At 57.2% G+C, this 6,000-nt stretch overlaps 1 pseudogene across 1 annotated transcript; it reads right to left on the reverse strand.

Annotated features, from left to right (window-relative positions):
* Positions 1 to 284: 284 nt before the first annotated feature.
* LOC308578209 (tapasin-like) lies at positions 285 to 5,083 on the reverse strand (annotated as a pseudogene). Its single transcript has 7 exons — positions 5,069 to 5,083; positions 4,370 to 4,767; positions 3,222 to 3,554; positions 2,394 to 2,720; positions 1,936 to 2,025; positions 1,133 to 1,173; positions 285 to 805 (listed from the first exon to the last, which is right to left on the reverse strand). The product of its transcript is annotated as a tapasin-like (transcript).
* Positions 5,084 to 6,000: the final 917 nt, after the last annotated feature.

Here is a 6,000-nt window from a genome sequence, read left to right on the forward strand (position 1 = left end):
TACAGCAGAATCTACACAGAATGGGGAGGGGGGCGAGTTCTGGGCTCTGGGGGAGGGAAGGGGGGCAGGTCCTAGTCCGTATCGAGAGAGAGGGCCGAGGGGAACGAAAGCTGCTCTGCCTGGCCGTCTCTGCAGGGATGTTGCGGGGAAACGGGCTCCTTTTGCACCCAGGTCTCTAGAGGGGATAAACCTGGGTCTGGACTGTACCACTTCAGGTCCCCCAGAGGGGGAGGTAAAGGGACACCCAATGACCCACATTCTGTAAGTGGAGGATCCCTGATTGATTTATTTGGGGGGGGGGAGGGATATGCCAATCTTGCTCAAGTCAGCCTCCCCTCCTCCAAAAAGGTTCTCTCCCACAATCCCAAAGACAACACAGGCCCCCCTCAAGAGTCTCCCAGAGCATGTGCAGAGTTCAGAGATGCTTTTGTTGCGATTCCTGTCTTGCGGAAGGTTGGACTACATGACCCTCAGGGCCCCCTCCCAATTCTACACTTAAATAATTTCACAGCACGGAAGTGAGGAGGGGCAGGGACTGTCAGAAAGGGGGGCTTTTGCTATGCAGAGATCTGCCCCCCCCCTTAAAATCAGAGCTGTGAATCTGCAGGATGCGAAGCCAAGCAGACCCCTGACCCCAAAAAGGCAGGGGAAGGGGGCTTCCCACAAGGGACCAGTGGGGCAAGACTGGGCAGCCAAAGAGGAGGGACCCAGGAGTCCGGGGGCCTACGATCCACTTTGCTCTTTCAACGGGATCCGGAGACAGGCAACAAACCAAGCCGGGAGCAGGGTTGCCCAGAGTCCGTTACTGCAGAAAGAAGAGAAATCCGTGAGATACTGACCCGATTCAGAGAGGAAACATTAGCTGGCTGGGGGTTGCAATTGCAGGAATTGCTCCACAACAACCCTGTGAAGCAGGCAGACTGGATCCTGCCCCCCGGGACCCCTGAGAGCTTTATCATGGCCAGGGACTGGGGATTCGAACCCAGATCTCTCTGCCAGGGCCTAGTCTGGCCCTCTCACCACTGCACCGCACTGCCTCTCAGTGGGTGGCACAGAGATGTTTTTTTTAAAAGAATATAAAAATGAAGAATCGAGAGAACTTGGCAGTCTTGGGCGTATCTTGGACACTGACCTCGGATTTGGGCTTCTCCGATTTGGGTTTTTCTTCAGAAGCTGAAAAGGAGGATAATGAAGCAGGGAAAGGTTAATGACCAGAAAACCCAGGGAAATGGACAGGAATACTTGAAAGCATGCAGAAAGCTAAAAAGGAAATCAACATTTCTGAGCCGCTGGGCAGGGATGTTTTTAGCAGGCGACCAAAGAGAGTCTGGCCAAGGCGCCTGGTTGGTATCAAGAGGCAGGGAGTTCCAAAGAGCCTTGGAGCCGGGAGGGACCCCGAGGGTCATCTAGTCCAACCCCCCGCAAGGCAGGAATCTTGAACCCACAACGCTGATATCAAGAGTCTCAGGCTCTCCCGGCTGAGCTTCTTGTACTGGCAAATGTGGGAAAGGGGAGTCAATTGGCCAGTGCCAGTTCCGCCATTCAAAGGGGTCAGGTGGTGGAGGAGAGATTTCTCAACTGCTTTTACTGTCAATATTTGCATGGTCTTAATAGATTCTGAATAGTCTCCCCCAGGAAAATATTTCTATTTTTCATTATAATAATTAGACTTGAGGGAGGCTGGGTTATTTGTTTTGGTTCTCATTTTTATCATGTACGTTGTGTTTTCATCGTGCATTTTTATGCCACAAACTGCCCGGAGATCCAGAAAAGGAGGATGCTGTGTACATTTATAGAATCCTAGAATTGTAGAATCAGAAGGGACCCCAGGAATCTCAGCTAAAGTATCCCCTAAAATATTGACCAAATGGTAAAATAGGACCATATTGATAACAAAAATAACAGTACAGAAGGGGTGGGTGGGAACAACCTTACCCCATCGGAAGAAGGACCGCAAGACCCCCAGGAGCACAATGGCGACCAGGAACAAGCCGATGGCGTCCTCCAGGGAGGGGCCCAGGGACCCTGGGTGGGGGGAGAAGGGGCAGAGGCAGAAGGGGGGCGTCAGAGAGGGAGAAGGGGGGCGATGTCAGACCCCCACCCTGCCTTGGCCACCCAGTGCAGGTCCCAAAGCTGCACCTTCGCCCCACCCCCCATATCCTCCACCCCATGCCCGACTTGATCAGTGCCAATTCACAGAATCCTAGTTGGGAGGGCACCCCAGCGGTCATCCAGCCCAACCCCCTTCAAGGGAGGAATCCCAGCTAAATCACCCAGGACAGGCGACCTCCCAACCTCCGCCAGTCAGGAATCGCACCCGCAGCCAATCTTCTGGGCCTTGCTACCCAGCCCCCAGGGGACCCCGGCACAGACCCCCAAGTGCAGACCCCCACCTGCCACATGGAGCACGACCGCCTTCTTGACCCCCGCCTCGCCCAGCCCTGCATGGCCTACATGGCAGACGTAGGAGACCCCGTGGTCCTCGGTCGGGACGGGCAGCAGGCGGGCGAAGCTGGTGAAGCTGAAGGTGCCGTCAGGAGCCTGGCGGTGCCCCGAGTCCCCGATGTCCAGGAAGGCGTCCTGGGGGGCGCCGGACCCCCTCCGCTTCCAGCTGACCGAGGCACCCAGAGGGAAGAAGCCGGAGACCTCGCAGGCCAGCTGGGGCCGGGCACTGGGGGGCACGGAGAGCGTCGTGGGGCGCAGCGTCACCTGGGGGGGCTCTGCAGGGCGAGAGGGAGTGAGCAGAGCGCCCCCTGCTGACAACCAGGAGCACTGCAGGCTCCCAGCTGCCGGGAGGGGAGAGGGGGGCTCTTGGATTCGAATCCTGAGGAAGACAGGGTCCCCGTTGGCTTGACCAAGTGGCCAGGCGCTTCTTCAGGAGCCTCCCAACCCAGGGGCAGTCTCTCTGGATCGCTTGGTTCTTAGAAGCGTAGAATCAGACAGGTGGAAGGGATCCCCAAGGGTCATCTAGCCCAACCCCTGCCAGGCAGGGATCTCAGGGCAATTGGGCCACTGCGAGGTTGAAGCACTCTCCCTATGTTCTTTTGGCGCCTCCAGGCCCAGGAGCAGTCTATCTGGATCCCTAGGGCCTGGCCGGCATTTGGCCACTGTGAGAATGCAAGATGCTGGCTCCATGGGGGTCCCTTTGGGCAGTGGACCCCCTTTCCCCTTCCTTCCCTCCGCCCTCCCTGCAAGGGAGACCCCCCCGGTCGCTCACTCACCCACCACCTTGAACTCGAGCGCCTGCTGGGCGTGCAGGTGGGGCAGGTAGACGGTGCAGATGTAGGTGCCCTCGTGGCGGACGGCCACGCTCCACAGGCGCAGGGAGGCACCGCCGCCCTCGGCGTCCAGCAGCAGCTCATCCCCCTCCTCGGCCACCGACACCCCCCGCGTGGCTCCGTCGAAGGCCAGCACCACCTTCCCGGCCCCCCGGAACTGATGGCGCCACTCCACCGAGAAGGCCGAGGCCGGCGCTGAGAAGCCGCAGTGCAGGACTGCCGGGCGCCCGAGGCGGGACTCCAGGCGCGGCGTCCGCGTGAAGACCGACAGCACCGCTGCGCAAGGAGGGAGGAGGGCGAGGTGAGCGGGAGAGATCCCCAGCGGTCATCTAGACCCACCCCCGTGCAAGGGAGGAATCCCAGAAGGGAAAAACAACAAACCCAGGGCTGTGTTTAGCAGATGCGGCGCCAGGCTGCAAATGTCCGCCCGATAGTGTTGGGGTGGCCGTAGCTGCGCACTGCCAGCCATTGTGGGGGGCGCAACTCTCCCTCATGCCAATGCAGGAGAGCGATCCCCCGAGAGGCCAGCGCCCTATGGGAAAGACCGCTCTGAACAAGCCCACCATCTATTTGATTTATTCATTTAATTTCGTGGTTCTCAAATTTGGGGGGACCCCCATGAACGCTCTCCCTTTCAGCCAGTGCCCTAAAAGAGGCATGGTTTGGAACAACTGTTTGAACGACCCAGTAAGATGAAAGCAAGATTTGAAAGAGCAACAATTACTTGCCAAATGACTCAAAATCCACTTCAAACTACTCCAAGTAGTTCAACCCAGCAGATGCCTTTGATCCAGGGATTTCTGCTTTCCGCTTGCCCCACGGTGCCCCCTATCTCCCGCCCCCCAGGAGGGTGGAACCAATGACATTGGACATTCCTCATTTAAATCATGGCCTTTCTGCCCCGCCTTCTCCTCCCAGGGGCTGAAGGCGGCCTCCCTCCCCTTCCCCTCCCCTTCCCCCGCGCTGACCCTGCCAGGCCGGCCTGCCTGAGAAGCACCGACTGGCCCTCGGTCCCTCTCTCCCAGGCTGCTGGCGCAGGGCTCTGACCGCTAGGCCGCTCGGCTGCTCCCCTTCCGCTCGCCAGGTGGGACCTGCGGTGGTGGTGACGCTGCTGACCCCATCCTGCTGCTTCCAAGGCGGGGCCTCCTCCGTGTGCAGGACGCTGCTGACCCCGAACTCGGCCTCGGGGGCCTGCATGCTGGCGATGAGCCACTTGCCCCTCTCCAGGGCGCGGGGGCAGCCCCCTCCGCCCACCAGCCCCTCCGCCCAGGCGACAAAGTGGGACTCTTGCGGCGCGTAAGCGTTGATCTCGCAGGAGGATTCCGCCTCGCTGGCATCCGGACTCAGCCAGGGCGGGGGGGGTGGCCGAGGCCTGACCGCCCCACAGGGCCCCTGAGGGGTCTGCCGGGGGGACAAAGCGGGGGGAGGTGAACCAGTGTCTGGGGGGGGAATGATGAGCCTTGTCTCTCCACTGCCGGACCCCCCCAACCTACATCGCAGGGGGTTGGAGTGGATGACCTTTGGGGTTCCCAACTCCACCGTTCTGTGTCAGCCAGTTCAGTTCAACTCGCAGAATCACAGAATTGGAAGGGACCCCCGAGGGTCATCTAGTCCAACCCCCTGCGATGCAGGAATCTCAGCGAAAACAAGATGCCCTCTAAGGAGGATTTGTTTTGTCTATTTAATGGGATTTAAACGCCAGTTAATAAACCAAAGCAACCAAGCAGTTTGCTTGGTTCAGATACCTCTGAATCGTGTAAATGCTGAGGTTGGAAAACAATTTGAAGTACATTCAGAATAAGCATAACTAGATGAAATTAATCCACAACAATAGGACTCCTGAGTTCCTGAGATGATTTCTTTTGTCCTTTCACTGTATTTATTTTTCCCAATTGGAACTATGAAATGGTGATTTTCTTGAGTCAAAATGAGAGTAACCCTGAACGTTTCTTAGAAAAAAAGCACTGAACCTATATACCAGAGAAGAATGTACGGAACTGTAGTTGTTTGCATATATAGTGATATACAGTGGTACCCCACAAGACGAATGCCTCGCAAGACGGAAAACCCGCAAGACGAAAGGGTTTTCTGTTTTGGAGGCGCTTCGTAAGACGAATTTCCCTATGGGCTTGCTTCGCAAGACGAAAGCCCATAGGGAAATCTCCGGGGACCTCTTTTAAATGCTGGTGGTGGGGAGCAAAGCCTTTCCCCCCCCTCCGGCCTTCAGAAGAGGTCCAGGAAGGCCGGCAGGGGCTTCCGGTCGGCGCCAGCGTTAATGGCGGTCCTCTTTCCGAGCTCCGGAGGAGGAATGCTCTGCGAGTTTGGGTCTGACCCGCTACGGCAAGCGGGGGACCCCTAAAATCACAGGCGCTGAAGCCTGTGAACAAGGAGACTCGGTGGGCACCAGAAGCGCCCCCCTTACTGCAGAAAGAGCCTTTTTAAAGGCTCCGGAACGGCATCAGGAGAGCGCGGTGCTGAGAGTCACTACCCAGCCCGCAGAGTGAAGCCGCGTCGCCATGAACGGAGAGCGCCGATTTCTTCCTGTAAATTTGGGACTGAAAAGCCTGTGAGTAAGACTGAACGTTATTTTGAAAAATTTTAAAATTGGAAATCTGGCTGAAAATGGGGAAGGTGAAAATTAAGGAAGTCTGCCTTCCCCCGACTGCATGACAGCTAAAGCAACGGAAATTTAAAGCTGCATCCGTATGAAACATCCTTTGAC

The sequence above is a fragment of the Podarcis bocagei genome, assembly GCF_964188305.1.
Source record: "Podarcis bocagei genome assembly, chromosome: W".
NCBI classification, from domain to species: Eukaryota; Metazoa; Chordata; class Lepidosauria; order Squamata; family Lacertidae; genus Podarcis; species Podarcis bocagei.